Below are 15,989 nucleotides of genomic sequence, written 5' to 3' on the forward strand. Positions count from 1 at the left end.
AATGTGCTGCGTTAGCACATCAGAGGGAGACACGCGGGAAGGTGCCAGCAGGAGTGGAGAAAGAGGGCTATTCTTGTACAGACGTCTCTCATGCTTTCAATGTAGCCAATGTGGAGGAGGAAGGGCACACACAATCAGCCAATAGCATAAGGCGAGACATCACTACACCATGAGGCTGAGCTAAAACATGATTGACAAACTCTCAAGCCAATTGCTGAAAGAGGCGGGTCAAAGAAAGCCAGTGGTTGAATGAAGTGGACTCGAAGCCCACCAGATGCTTAAACTTCAGGTCTCTTTGACAGCAGTGCTCTCAAAACTCAGACCAAAAAGGAAATAATCAGTGAGCGATTTGACCAGTGGAAAAACGTTGATATTCACTTTAGCAAAAAAAAGGAAACAGCAGCAGGTCTGCCTCTCATTAGTCATATTCTGCAGAACTTGTGTAACCTGTTGTTACAGGTTCTTGACACTGTTGTTGGATGAGCTGACCGCACCATAGGAGGGAACCAACAGGCCATAGCGCCTAGAGCTGCAGAAGTCTAACAAATAAAAAAAGACACCACGCGAGGGGGGGGAACAAGTGTATGGGTCGTGTGTACACAATCTGATGAACACAAAGACAAGGGCTTTGAGACGATGACATTACAAATCTATTTACGAGTTAGGAGTTTTGAAAAGCACTCGATTCAATCTTATGATAATATCCGAGTGCTCCTCTGTGCTTTAATGCTTCTATACTAGAGAAACTAAGATGGAATATTGGCTATACTTGCCACATTTGCATTACCTGCATGATCTAGAATGGAAATCTTTTTTTTTAAACAAGCACTGGCAAGGTAAAAAGGTCTTGCCTTTGTGAATACTACTTACTTTGCCAAAGTCTTTTAGCCATATTGTACAGCAGCACCGCTGCAGTGCAGCATGGTTAAAAGTTCGAGAAAAAAAAAGAAAGTTAAAAAGAAAAAGTGCTATGACCAGCGCTGGCCATGGCATAGAGCTTTGTTCCCATGGTGGGTGGGGATGGGCAACAAGTACAACAGGAGGTGGGTAGGAGGGACGGCCGGGCAACATGAGCAACAGGAGGGAGGTGTGATACCAATATACCCTGAGGTTGTGGTAGTCACATATATCTCCCACTCTGAGGAGTGTCAACACGATAACTGGTAAATGGCACTATTCAGGCCTTCTGGCGATGTTACAAGCAGAGAAACTATAGTGATTGAGTGGGCGAGTGTGTGTGTAGATGGAGAAAATGATTAATTCAATGGAGAATTATCATTTCGAAAGTTTACAGGATCTGACCAGTTGTGACGAAAGTCAGGAGACCTTCGGGTCGAGCATGACCGGCTGAAACATGTCGATTTCAGATCCAACAGGCTCGTCACACATTCCGCTTTGTATGTAATCTGCCAAAGATGCCCTTTAGTTAAAGGTGATCGAGTTACACCGGAAGGCTATTTTAAATCATCAAATCATATCCCTCCCAGGTGCTTAGGACTACCATCAAAGTGCTCCCTCCCTCCAAACGTCAGGTTGAGCCTGTCCAGCAATAACATATGTGCAGGGCATAAGACTTAATGATGCAGCATGCCACACATTTGTGTAAGTGATAGTCTTAAAAAAAAATAATAATAACTATTTTCTATATTCCTAGGTGGAAATAGGTTCGAAGTAAAAGGTTTGTAGCAGAGGGGATCTTCTTTAATATGCAAAAATTAAATATGCCTTACTAAGCAGAACTCTGCGCACAAATCACAAGGCAGCAGACGAGATGAAAGGGAGTTGGTTTGCAATATAAAGTTGAATCATTTTTAGGCTTCGTTCTCAGCCTGGGTAATTAAGAGAGCTTGTAAATAAATTAGTTAGATGTTGAAATGTTTCTCAGATTTAGCAGTTTTCCCAAATTAAACTGCTGCCCACTTTACTCTGTATGCAATCTTATTCAGAATGTTTGCATTTTAGGCTAAACCAAAAAAAAAGTGTGTTCAACAACGTCACTCCCTTCCTTTTTAGGGCACCGCTTCTCTGGAAGCTGGTGTTAGGATGGGTGTGACAGGCAACTGTGCTGCCAAGAGAAGTCTGCCTCAAGAAACAAGGCTGGAGGAGGGAATCACAGGGCAGAAGCGGAAAAATGGCACAGTGGAAAGCCCAACAGAAAAGGCCAGCACTGAAAGGGTATTTCAGCTTTCTCTTCGAGGAGGCTGTTGTGTCGGGTGATCTACGCTCAAGGGGCATCTAACCCTGACTAGGCCTAACACGTGGCCCTAGAATAAACTCAGCCGGACACTGGGAAATAAGGTTGCTTGGTCGGTCGGCGCGTGTCTCTGAACGCCCTCTCACGTGCTCGACCTCTTTTTATTATAGGGCGGTCACATGACCAACTCGTCCGTCCCTCCGGACCTCGGGGGCGGACCCTCGGGGACACAACATTCCTCCTAAAACAAGAAAAACAACAAAACCAAAAACATACTGCAACATCGCAAACATGGTCTGATCGAGCCTACAGTCTCACTAGCATCGGGACTGATACCTTCAGCGTCTGTTACAAATGCTAGCGCATTCAGTTCACATCTTGCGGGCCCACATATAAATGAGAACAGTCTTACGTGAAGTAGTCCCTCAGCCAGCTGGAGGGGGTGGGGTTGGCACGTAGCTGGCGCTGGGACCCTCGCTGAGTCATCGGCTCTGTTCCAGCCTCCACCTCTTGGCTTGGCGCCTCGTTGTCGGCCCCCTCCGGATCTGGGGCCTCATCCAGGGCCTCCGGATCTCCGCCCACATCCTCACCAGAAACCGGCTGCTCTGCACGTGGCCGGACCTCGGGTTGAGATGTTGATTCACCAGGCGGCAACATAGTTGCAGTTTCGGTTTCTCTGTCGCCTTGCTGGCGCCTTGGCTCGCTGCTCGCCGGGTGGTAGAGTTTGAAATGAGACACGTTGCGAGTCACCTTATCTCGTCCTCGAGTAGCTGTGATGCGGGTGCCCTTCACACCACTGACTCGCCATGGTCGTCTTTCATAACTGAGTTTGAATTTTCCCCCAGTGGCCCGATTTTTTATGAGCACTAGGTCACCTCTTTTGAAGTGGGGGGCCACAGCCCTCCGTTTCTTGCTGATCTGATCATAGGCGGCCCGTCTCCTCATTTCTACCGTCTGTTCCTTTATCAGTTCAGGTGCCCACTGGGGGTGATGGGGAATGGAGTCCGTTATTACTCGCCCTAGGAGAAGGTGTGCAGGAGCTACCCCCGTTGTAGAGTGAGGGGTCTGGCGGTAGCTACGAAGAAACGTGAAAATGGCCATCTCCACGGACTGTCCTTTATCATGTGCAATGCGGATTACCTTGTTTAAGGTTCTCATGAACCGCTCGGCCTCCCCATTGGCCTGAGGCCACCTTGGGGTGATGCGCCTGTGGCGGGTTCCTAGGGATGAGAGATAGTCTGCGAAGTCTTGGCCCTGAAAGGGCGGTCCATTGTCCGTTCTGAGTTCTTTCATGGCTCCATGCGTGGCAATGATTTTCTCTATCTTGGGAATCACACAGTCGGCACTGGTGCCGGTGATAATTTCGACTTCCGGGTACTTGGAGTGATCATCGATCATCACTAGCGTGTGCCGTCCATCCGGAAGACTGCCAAAGTCCATGCTGACCCTTTCCCACGGGCCTCGGGGCCTGGGTTCCACGATGATGGGTGCTTCGCGGGGGCTGTCACCTGTGGTTTGGCAGGCCGTGCATGTGCGCACAGCAGTTTCCACCATGTCGTCCATTAGCGGGAACCACACCTTGGTCCGCAGCCGGGCCTTTGTTTTAACCATTCCCTGGTGCCCTACATGCGCCAGCTGAACTACTCGGCTCGTCAAAGCCGTCGGGATCACCAGACGATGCCCTCGCAGGAGGCACCCCGCCTCGTCTTCGTTCAGTTCAGCCCTCACGTGGTACAGACCGTCCATGATTTTCTGGGCCTCGGGTGTGAGTACCTTCCAGCTCTCCCTAGCTTTCTGCCAGTTGGCCGTCCGGAGCAGGTCTTTGGCCCGCTGTATGCAGGCGTCCTGAGCCGTGGCGCTCACCACCTCTTCCAGGGATATGGGGCGCGGACATGATCTGGCCACGACCCATCGCACATAGGCCTCCGTCTCTTCAGCTTCCTCCATCTCCTCTGGGGTGGCCGCCCGGGGGTGTCGTGACAGATAATCCGCCGGATTCTTTGCCCCTGGCTGGTACTCAATGGCACAGTTGTACTCCTGTAATTGCAAAATCCACTTTTCAATTCTGGGGGGGGGTTTGGATGAGGTACCTGAGAACAGCGACAGCAGTGGCTTGTGGTCCGTTACTACTGTGAAGGGTTTGCCATATACATACAGGTGGAAGTGCCGGCATCCCCAATGAATCGCGATGGCTTCTTTTTCAATTTGGGAGTACCTTTGTTCGGTGTCCGTGAGGGACCGGCTGGCAAAGGCGACGGGGGCCCAGTCTATCTCATCTCGGGCTCTCTGCATCAGGACAGCCCCCAATCCCGCCGGTCCAGCATCTACTGCAATAAGAGTGAAATGTCTGGGGTCAAAAAACGCCAGCGTGGTGTTGCTGGACAGCGCACTCTTGATGGCTTGGAATGCTCTTTCCTGCTCCGGTCCCCAGTTCCATGGCGTGGAGTCTTTTGTTAGCTCACGTAGAGGGAGGGTCAGGTTAGCTAAGTCTCTTATGAAGCGACCACAGTAGTTCACCATCCCGAGGAAGCTTCGGACTTCCGTGACCGTCGTGGGCGGAGGTGCATCTTTGATGTCTTTGACCTTGTCCGGATCAGGATTAACGCCATCGGCCGAGAATACGTAGCCGAAGAACCCCAGCTTGGTCTGAAGGAACTCGCATTTGTCTCGGTGCAAAGTGAGTCCAGCGCTGCGGAGCCTGCGGAACACCTGTGCCAAGCGTTGGTTGTGCTCGGGAATTGTCCTTGCATGCACCATGATATCGTCACTGACATTGATCACCCCCGGTATGCCAGCAATGAGCTCTTGGATGACGTTCTGGAATACCTCGGCAGCACTGGATATCCCGAAACTCAGTCTGGTGTACCTGCGCAGTCCGATGTGAGTGGAGAACGTCGTGATGTTCCGGGACTCTTTATCCAGCACAAGCTGATGGTACCCCGCCCTGAGATCCAACTTGGAGAACCACCGGGCCCCAGCCATCTCTCCGATCAGGTCATCGATCGTGGGGGTGATGTGTCTTTCCCTTTTGATGGCCGCATTGGGGAGGCGCATGTCCACGCATATCCGGACCGCTCCCGGCTGCTTGGGTTTCCGAGTGACCACGATGGGCGATACCCAGGGGGTGGGTCCGGACACCTTTTCAATGATGCCCGCTGCTTCCAGCTTCTGTAGCTCTTCTTCAACCAGCGGCCTCAAATGAAACGCGACCCGCCGGTGTCGCAGGGCCACCGGTTGGACAGTGGGGTCCACATGCAGGTGTATTTCCCGACCCTTGAATCGGCCAATCCCTTCGAACAGGTCCGAGAAGTCTGTGATCAGTTGCTGCACTGATTCCTCGTGCACCCCAAACGCAAAAGAGACCACTCCCAGGTCTTCTGCCGTCCGGCAACTCAGGAGCATACCTTGGCCTTCCTCCGACACGAAGATGTTGGCACGCGTGATCTTGTCTCCGTGCCGGACTGCTGCTTTAAACTTTCCTCGAATGCGGAGGGGCACGTCCTGGCCATAGGCAAAAACGGTGATCGGAGTGGAGCGGAGGCTGGGTGGAGTAGCCATGTCTCCATAGAGGGACGCACTCATCAGATTTATTGAGGCGCCCGTGTCCACCGTTGCCATGATGTCCTGATCAGCTACTTGTATTGCGCACTGTGGTAGTGTCGTTGTGCGTCGGGTGGCTGTGCCGATCATGTGCACCTTGTGTGTGGACCGTTCTTCCTCGTCGTCGTCCATATCACTGTTGCTGGGTCCTCCTTCCGCGCCTTCAGGCTCCGCCACCGCGTGTACTGTCTGGCGGGGCTTGCTGAACTTTTTGGACCGACACACCTTTTCAAAATGGTTCATTTTTCCGCACCCGGAGCATATCTTACCCCGTGCTGGACATTCTGGCGCCGGGTGTCTCGGGCCTCCACAGTAACCACATGACTGCGCCGAGGCTCCGCCCTGCGGAGTTGTTGTTCTCTTCACCCATTTGGGCTGTGGGCGGACCTGCAGTTTGTTCACCGGTTCCACTTTCATATTGGCCTGCAGAGCTGCTTCCATGTGGGCTGCCCTGGCCTTGGACAGCTCCTTCGTGCGGCCCAGCGTGAGAATGTCTGGGAGGGGTTTCCCCGACTCCTCTAGAATTCTCTCACGCAGTTTAGCAGAAGCGCAACCCTGAATGATCTGGCCTCTGATTTCCTCCGTGACATCCTGAAATCCACACGTTAGTGCCAGTTTCTTCAACCGAGAGTGATAGGCGTCCAGCGATTCCTCTGGTAGTTGCCGCGCTTGTCTGAAGATGAACCGTTCATAGTCTTGGTTGGCCATGGGTTCAAAGTGCGCATTGAGTGCGTTTATGAGCGTGTGGTGGGTTTTAGGAGTTGCTTCCGTAAGGGTGCGGGCGATGGAATGAATGTCCTTGCCACCAAGATGGAGGATCATGGCACGCTTCTGTTCCTTATGGACCTTGGTGGCCTCAAAGAATATGAATAGCCTGTCCACCCATTCTTTCCACTTCGGTGCGAGAGTGGACGGCGCACCTTCCACCACAAACGGCTCAATGGGCGGAATATTAGCCATCGCTTTGGACGCCCGGTAGAATGGCCGTGGGCAGCCGGGATATAGTCCAGCCGGAGCGCCGGACACACCTCGCGCGACCAATCACGCTCCTGCGCGCTGCAGATAGATGCAGGCCAGCGCTGCTCACCTGAAGAGAGCCAGGGATCAGAGTATTTCCTCCAGGCAGGCCGAGCGGGGGTGTGTGGTGGCACGGCACGAGCACCGCGGACACGTGGGAGTGCCCGCAGCCGCCGCCTCACACACACACACGCACCCCGTGCGGGGAATCGATCACCACCCTCGTCGCCAATTGTTGTGTCGGGTGATCTACGCTCAAGGGGCATCTAACCCTGACTAGGCCTAACACGTGGCCCTAGAATAAACTCAGCCGGACACTGGGAAATAAGGTTGCTTGGTCGGTCGGCGCGTGTCTCTGAACGCCCTCTCACGTGCTCGACCTCTTTTTATTATAGGGCGGTCACATGACCAACTCGTCCGTCCCTCCGGACCTCGGGGGCGGACCCTCGGGGACACAACAGAGGCCGGGACTCCACAATGAAACAACGCGTTTTATACATTAAGGTGTGCATTTCCGCACTCCGAGGCCCCACGCACACCTGTCACGTGGGACAAACGCCTTGCAAAAGTCAGAAACTCGGATAGAAAATGCAACCCGAGTGAAAAGTAAACTTTGTGCGGCTCCGCCTCTGGTTTACAGGTTGTTCAAGTGTGGAGCAAAGTTCACACCACCCACAACATGGCAGCAATAGAAAAGGTGGGAGGTGCTAGGCGACTTTTAGGAGTATGTCCACACAATAGAAGAGACAGGAGATTGAGCTGCCTCTCGCTCTCCTTTTAAACCACTAAACTCACAAATAGAAGAAGCTATGTCCAGTTCTGTGGAGACACAGCCAGCTGGTAATCTTGAAAGTAACCCCTTCGTGACAGCAGAATTACCACATAACAGAGAAAGGGACAGAACGAGGTTGTGGAACTCACTACCTTCCCTATTTTCTGATAATGACCGAGACTGCTAAGAAACTGAAAGCATCGCGTTCCTATTCAAGATGTATATACATTTCACTGTGATATACATTTCACAGTCGTCTTATGCCCAATTAAGGTGAGGTCAGGCACGGATTTGGGCAACTATTCTGAACTAAATGGTGGAAGTTTCGATGTTCATTTCAGACCTGTGTTAAAGCGCACCTGATACCATTAGTTTCTCTTGAATACAATGTCATCACTTGCTGATAAGGATGCTCTTTACATAATTACAATTAATTATAGAATATATTCATTATAGAGCACACACCACAAACTAAATTGTGTCGACTGTCTCTGAAGATCAAGCAGGTTCTAATCATAGCTACTATGCTTGACCACAAACAGTCTGATTTTGCAAGTTTATCTCCCTGTGCCTAACCAATAAAAAATATATATGGAATTTGGTGTAATTTTTGAAGTAACAGTAGCATATGTGCCTAAACAGCGGATACATATATATTTATTTATTGTGATGTAATTGTCGAAATAACATATCACTGTCACCAGGAAAGCAGAGCGTTACCTACATCATTCTGTTCTGTGAATTGTTTGTAGCATAGAAATAGCGTTCTATAAGGTAACCAGTCATTTTAGCCTTTTTTTGTGTCTGGCATCAGAAAGGATGAGTCGCTTGTGTTAGCTGAGACTGGTCCAAACTGTGGCTCAGTTGATAGATGCCACTAGTTATAATTACATCCACCAGGCCCAGCAGAATAGGAGATTTGGTCTAGTAGTTACCTTAGGTTTTGAGGATACGGGAGACCTGAGCTGTAATCCCAGCTTCTCCAAATTCACCACCATTAAGTGATCCTGGGCAAATCACGCTGGAAGGGCGCAAAACTCAGCTAAAGCCTTGTATTCGACACATGGCAACTGCTTAATTATCCAAAACGCAAAGTCAAGCTTACTGTGGCAGAGACGAAATCTATAATCAAACAAGCATTGGCAGCCTGCTAGCCTTTGGGTTTTCCGAAATCGTGTATTATTTTGTCACAGTTCTTTATGGGGGGGGGGGGGGAATAGTAGCGGTCTGCGGTGGCTCACCAATAAATAAAAGGTGTATAAAAGCTCAATTACTTTTAGTCTCAAAAAGCACACATCGTCATAGTAGTTTCTGGCAATGAAAGGAAATACTGTGGGTGCTCCTTGTGAAAGTGCAAAATGGCATCACAGTGAAGACAGGCAGCAGCGGAAGGGGCCGTCATTGCACTATGCTGTAGCTGCAGTGGGCAGAATAAATACGTGAATGAGAAGAATAGACAAATGGATTCCGAGGATTGGCTACATGCGCCATAAATGTGTGTGTGTACATACATACATACACACACACACACACACACACATTTTAGCAAAAATCTAAAGGTTTAGGCGTAAACTTAATAATACAAAGGTTGACTTTCCACCAGTTACCTAGGCTTGGCTGGCCACTACAGGCCTTTACGTCATTTCCTGGCTTTCCTTGAGGTTGGGCTCCTGTATGGGGTTGACATGAGCACACTCTGGTAGATGCTCCAGTCTAGTGAGTGCGGAGTTTGAGGGTCCCTTCTGTCACTGTGGCCAGTACTGTGCCTTCCAGAGTCCACGAATAGTTCAGTTTTTCGCGCAATTTGAAGTACCATCAGCTGTTAGGTATCGTTTCAAATTAGTATTGACAACACCAACTGGTGTGCTTTTTGTATAGTGTATGTCCACAAAGAGCCAACATCCATGTATATATTGGCATAGATAACACATACAGGCACATATGCAGGCAGAGAACACGCCTGCTGACGGCACCACACACCTCTGCGGCCTGGTTCCATGCCAAGGCCTGTTGTTCTCCTTGCTTTTCCGTTTGGATCCGGGCAGGGCTGTGAAAGAGTGTGCTGTTACAAGGGCTCAAACTGGATGCCAATGGAGCACTAGTTTCTGAAAGGATTCCAGGCCTCTGTCCCTGTTTGCCATGAAACGAGCAGTTTGATCTAGATTCCACACTCCACCAGGATCTGGTGGGGGGCATGTCAGGCTAGTTAGGTGGGCTGCCATCTTCCAAGCCTGAGAGCCTGGTCATCAGAGGTCTGTAATAATTGGCGTCTACTTAAGTGTTGTGAGAAGGCCTGCTCCCGAAATCACCGAGGTTCAGTAAGGACATCATTAGCCAAGTGAGGTCAGTTTGTCTGTCGATTTGCTGATTTGTCTGGTCAGGGAATATGAACATGAGGTTTTTCTTAATCCTTTCCCGAAGCAGACACATATTGAATATCTATTGATTCCAGCATTGCAAGGTGGAGTGCAGCTGACAGGGTACATTATTTTTGTATGCAATATTGATCAAATTCAAGCAAATCTAATGCTTCAGACGGGTGCTGCGGCGAGACACTCATACAGGACACTTTAAGTAGAGTCAGAAGAGCAGGCGGAAAAAACAAGCAGAGACACACTCAAGGAAGATGAGAAACAAGACGGGCTTGGTGTGGGGATGGCCGGCGACACGCTACCCCTTCTGTTGCAGCAGTTGTGTCCCTCCTGTATACAGTATATTTCAATGCGGGTGGAGGGGAGTCAGATAGCAAAGATGCCGCCGCAGAGTAGGCAAATGCAGGAGGGGGGGGGGCATGCAGAAATGGAGCCTCGGGTGCAGCAAGCACTCATTGGGGAGGACTCTAAGGCTGATGCAGGCACACTCGAGTCTCAGATCACAGGAGCGTCGAAGGGGAGACTTGGACAAGAGCAGGCACATGCAGGAAGGGCTTCTACCCGCATCAGGCACATAAAAGAAAAGAGCATCATGCTGCAGCAGGCACACACAGGCGGGGAGTCACAGGGGTCAGGTCAAGGGTAATACTAATCACGAAAGGGATGGTGATAAGGCGGTGTCACGACGCGAAAGGATGAGCCCGACTGGAAATGTTGCCGCTATGCCCTTAAATGTCAGTTAGGCTGTCCGCGTCACGGACACGCGCTGGAATTGAGCCAAGTGCATCCCATGGGGGGCTGCCCCACACCTCAAGAATGGAAGCAGAGAGAGACGTATGCACGCCGGGCTCCGCTGACCTCTCCACAGGTCACAGCACTACTCTGCGCTGAGGCTGGAGGGGCCGGGGCTAGCAGCAGCACTCCCAAGGCGGCAGCGCCTATGTGCACACACAGTGCAAGAAGTGCATAGGCACTGATATGCACGATTGGGTCCCTCCTTTAAGTCGGGTGCGTTGGAGGGGGGAAGGGGGGCACTTCACATAAACCGACCTCGGCGCACCCACGTGACAGGAAAGCCCACGGAGCAGCCGGCACATTATTTCTGACAATCCAGCGGTGAAAGAAGGTTGGGGATGAACATCTGGCGCGGCCCGCGGCCCTCTTCCCACGGGGGGGTTTGAATGCCAGAGCAGGTCATGTGCTATTGAGCAGCGGCGCATGCGAGCTCCCGCTCAACCTCTTCCGCACACATGTTCCATCAGACCGCTGGGACCTATCCCTGCGAACATCCCCACAGGCACAGGAGGAAGGAGTTTCCTTTCGTATCAGATGCATTACAACTGCTCGTGCCAGGGCAGTTAATTGTTCACTGCAGTGTCCATTTGGAATTCACAAATCGTGCGGGCGCCGCCTATGGCTTTGGGAGTTTTTGACAGAAGTCTATCACATTTCGAATAGAAATCAACCTATATAAGCCAATTTTTGAACAATAATTTCTGAAAAAAACACTAATTGAAATGGATGAAAACTCTCCGTAACAAATGTTACGGAACCTGACTCGCACGCTTAAACCAGGGTGCACTCCCTGCACACTTAAGACATGGCGAAGAAGGCCCCATGCTTTTCACAAAATGGAGTACTAACAGAATCTCAATGTAAACTGTATTTGGGTGTGTAGAATATGGATCCCGGAAACATGACAAGCGCTGGAATTCACAAACCAGTTACAATGCATGTGTGGACACTATGCAGCCATTCTGATCTGCGCACAAGTCGATATTAGAAGGTGCACTCGTTATACTTCCCCCTCCTCCCCCCCAATACTCCACCAAAGGCGCCCACGCTGTGTTGCTTCTAAGTACATTTCTTACAGTTGTATTCGCGGTAATGTTAAGCAATATTATTGTATTGGCACGCGTGAAGCACAGGCCTGGCTTTGGAATATGATCCAGTTATCCCAGGGGCCCGTGCAAGGACCTGGAATGCCGCCCACACCCCCTTACCTCCCCAAAAATACACATTTACACCACTTAATGTACATTCATGGAAAGAAATGTAGAACCATAGATATCACCGCCGCAAACACCGGAAGCAGCTAGCATGCTCGAGGAGACGCGCCTGAGCATAATTAAAACAGATGAACGCATCGGGACACGTTTTCAGTGGAGTTGAGTTTGCAATAAATAACCAACAGCTGGCCCTTCATAACAATAACCAACACAGAACAGCATGTCACCAAACGTGAGATTAAAAGGAAGCGTTATGGGTGTATTCCTTGGCTTGAGTGACTTTAAAGCACCTCTGCGCCTGTACTTTGCATCTTTCTAGTAGTTTCAATCAGAGACCCTTGTAGAGCCCGGTCCCAATTAAAAGCTTTGCACTCTCGTGTGTGTTCAGATTTCATTACTTAAAGAGTGGGCCCAGTATTAGTGACATCTAATACCGGCTACGCACTTTACTACATTGTGATCTTGTGCATATCAATGTTCCTTGTGCCTCATTTCACTTCTCTGCCAAGTTGGAAGCATGCACAACGGGCCCAGGCTTGTTTTAAGCAATATAGAGACCAATCCATTCTATGGATTTCCTAGAAACACCAAGAGCAGGTGATAGGTGGGTGGAGGAAACTGCCCCCTCCCAATGCCCTGCCCTTCGCAGAGTAACCTGTCGGGGCTCAGAGCCTCAAGATCCACCCCAGATACAAGACACCAGACGGCGAGACTGCATCTCCCCGGAGGACATCACACCCAGCGATGCCATCCCGGGGGTGGGGCGAGCGCCTACTCTAAAGCTGTCGCTCAGAAAGTAGCAAATGTGTTTGAGACCGAGGGACACCGGATCTCACGCAGCCAGCGTGCGTTACCGCTCAAGAAGAAAGATGCACACCTGAGCGCTAGCAGGACACAGCACATCACAAAGTCCTGCCTCAGGGAAACAAGTCATGAACCCAGACAGGGAGACACAAGGTCTTGACGGACCCCCCTACCGCCCAGAAACAGATACCACCAAAGTACAGCAGGCTCTATGTATGATGGGGCATTGCGCCGCACTGGGAGATGCCTGACACAGGGGAGACACCGCAACTCCCAGAGCGCGTTACCCCGTCTGACCGGACACTGCAAACACCCCCCGGGTAAAACCTGATCATTCACCCCGACCCCGGGGCTGGCGAGACCCAGCTCCTCGCCCCCAGCTGCCTCCACGCCACACACAAAGGACACAGGGCTACCCCTGAACCCCCACCCGGCTACAGCCTGCACTTCTCCCGCCTGCGTGTCACGAATCCCGGCTCCGCTGCTTACCCTGCTCTTGGCGCGCTGGTGCCTCTCGGGGTCCGAGTAGGTCCGGTCCACGGCAATGCCGGTGTCGCTTCCAGGCATCCTGCCACTCTGTCCGCTCCAGCACTGAGAGGGGGGGCTCTACCAGAGGGGGCGGGAGGCAGCCGCGGGGTCTGCTCCCGGCACAGCGAGGCAAGGCATGGTGGCTCAGACCCCGCTGCTGGGGACGAGGCTGCTGGCCAGCCCCAGACTCCTGCTGCGGGGCTGGAGCCTGGCTGGCTGCTGCTGGAGGGGGGCTCCTGCTGATAGGGGCGGCGGACGCTCTCCAGTCCCCGATCTTCGGAGGTGGGGGGCTCCTGCTGCGGGGCGGGGGCAGTGCTCTGCAGTGCCTGCTGCTGCTCCCGTTCCTGCTGCTGGACCCGGGGTTCCTCCCGGTACTCCTCCTGTCAGTGGCAGCCCCCGCTCCCCGTTTCTCGTCTCCTCCTCTCCCTCCTGCCCCTGGTGAACTTCCCCTCCCCGCCGCCGCCGGGGCAGTGCTCGGCCAGCCTCGGTGCAGACTGGAGACGTGTGTTTGTGTGTGAGGGAGACACGCCTCACAGGCAGCGCCGCTGATAGCACGCTTAACCCTTCACCCGCCGGCCGGCGGAGCCCGCATTCTCCCACAGCAGCACCCTCTCTCTCCACTACAGGCATCCACCGAGCGGGGGCGGAGCCACCAGCCGCCCTGTCACCGGTGTAAATATCAATACACCAGTGCAGGGATGGCCCAGTGCTAATTCCACTTGTTAATTGCACATGGCCCAGTTGTGACATGGAGGGGCTGAAGGTATCCACATGTTCAGGGAAAAATACAGGGATATGTTGCAGATGAATGCGAATTCTCTCCAGTGGCAGTTCAGCAGCCGTCAAACCCCTTATGTCTGCAAAGGTGTCTAGAAGAAACCATTTGTGTCTGTTCAACTGGAATATCCAGCAGGAGACTAGCGTGCAATGGCATTTTGACTAACAACACGGAGCTTTGTTCTATTTCTGGTCGCTCGAGGGATTGATTAAATGCTTAGCGCCCAGGGGTTAGTCCCGTGTTTTGCACGCAAACTGGAAACGCAAAAACAGAATGCTGTTGTTTTTGGTCCATTTTTGTCTGCTCCAAAATTCACTTCCAACTGAAAAGCAAGTGCAACATATTAACCCCTTCGCTATTTTACCACCCGCTCTTTTATTGTTGTCAGAAGCTTAGCCAGCATGTCAGGGACCCCAGTGCAAGGAAGGAAATGGCCTGCTGTTTGGATTATTAAATACACCACACATCGTGGATCCATGGGCCCCTGTCTGCGGCCGCTGGGCCCCGGTGCCAATGCACCTGCTGCACCAATGGCAGCTGCGCCCCTGAGTGTTGTAATTGAACGTCCCCGAGGGCAGCTGCCCTGCCCTCAGGAGGAGCCCCTCTCATGCCCCCATTGTACCTGGGTTTGAGTGTAGATGCTGTCGTGCGATCAAGGCAGGGTCTTGCTCTTCATGGTGGAAGGGATTCAATCCTGGTTTCAAGAAAGTAATTAGCTTTGTTGCGCCCTGAAGCTGCCGGCCGCCAACAGGTGCATGCAGGGATTTACAACAACCTCACACTAAATCAATAGGCTGCGCTGCTTTCGCCTCCACGCTGTGGTACTAGGACTGTGGGCGCCGAGTTCTCCTATAAGTTCCATGGAAGCTGCTGGACAATCCTCCCAGAAGGCCCTCTCTCCTCTGTTGATATGGTCAGGAGCGGGTCGGTGTCCTGCCCTGATGTCCAGGAGCTGACAAACCCAGGTGACCTTGCTGCGATGATTTAGAAAACTTAAAACATGCAGGGAACTACGCGTTGGTGCCATCACCACCACTCAATGGACATTTCGGAGGAAGACCTCGGCTGTGTCCTAAGGATTTCAACATTCAGGATGCGCTGGCAGAGGCCAGACAAAGTCCCAAACACAATCCAGATCTGAGACAACCCCAGGTACGGAGAGCACTAGGGAACAAACTTGTTGCAGAGCACTGAAAAGACATGTAGGGTGAGTTATTATTATAGAGGCTTTTGTAGCGCGCTCTGTTACTAAAACAATAGTATCCTGGCGCGAGAGAAAGGGGAGACAAATCAGAGTAAATCCAGAGTAGAGAGACAGCCATTAAGCAGTGATGTTAAAGAGATGGGTTTTTAGGCCTTTCCTAAACACCATGATGGATGAGGATGTTCTCAACTGGAGAGGAAGGGTAGTCCAAGCTCTCGCCGCTCTGACAGAGATGGATTGGCCACCGAGCCTGCTGTATTTAAACTTTGGAACATTCATTTGGTGAAGATTGGTTGACCTGAGAAGGCGATTAGGAACATAAAGGGAGAATCTTTTCCTTAGATAAACTGGGCCAGTTTGATGGACTGCTCGGTATGCCAGAACAAGGATTTTAAATAAAATCCTTTGAGCAACTGGAAGCCAGTGAAGAGTTCTAAGAGGTTGACGAACACTAGAGCTTCTGGGTATATTAAACAACAGCCGGACCGCAGCATTTTGAATGACTTGGAGGCGATGAATCAAATAGGCCGGAAGTCCGCAGAAGAGGCCATTTGCATAGTCCAATCTGGATAATATAAGAGCGCGAATGACCGTCTCCTTGGCCTCTCTCGGGAGCAAAGGAAGAAATCTGCGTAATGTTTTGAGTGTAGAAAAGCAAATCCCAGTAAGTTTTTTTAGATGATCCTCAAATCTGAGGTTATTATTAAACCA

The sequence above is a fragment of the Lissotriton vulgaris genome, chromosome 1_1, assembly GCF_964263255.1.
Source record: "Lissotriton vulgaris chromosome 1_1, aLisVul1.2, whole genome shotgun sequence".
NCBI lineage: Eukaryota > Metazoa > Chordata > Amphibia > Caudata > Salamandridae > Lissotriton > Lissotriton vulgaris.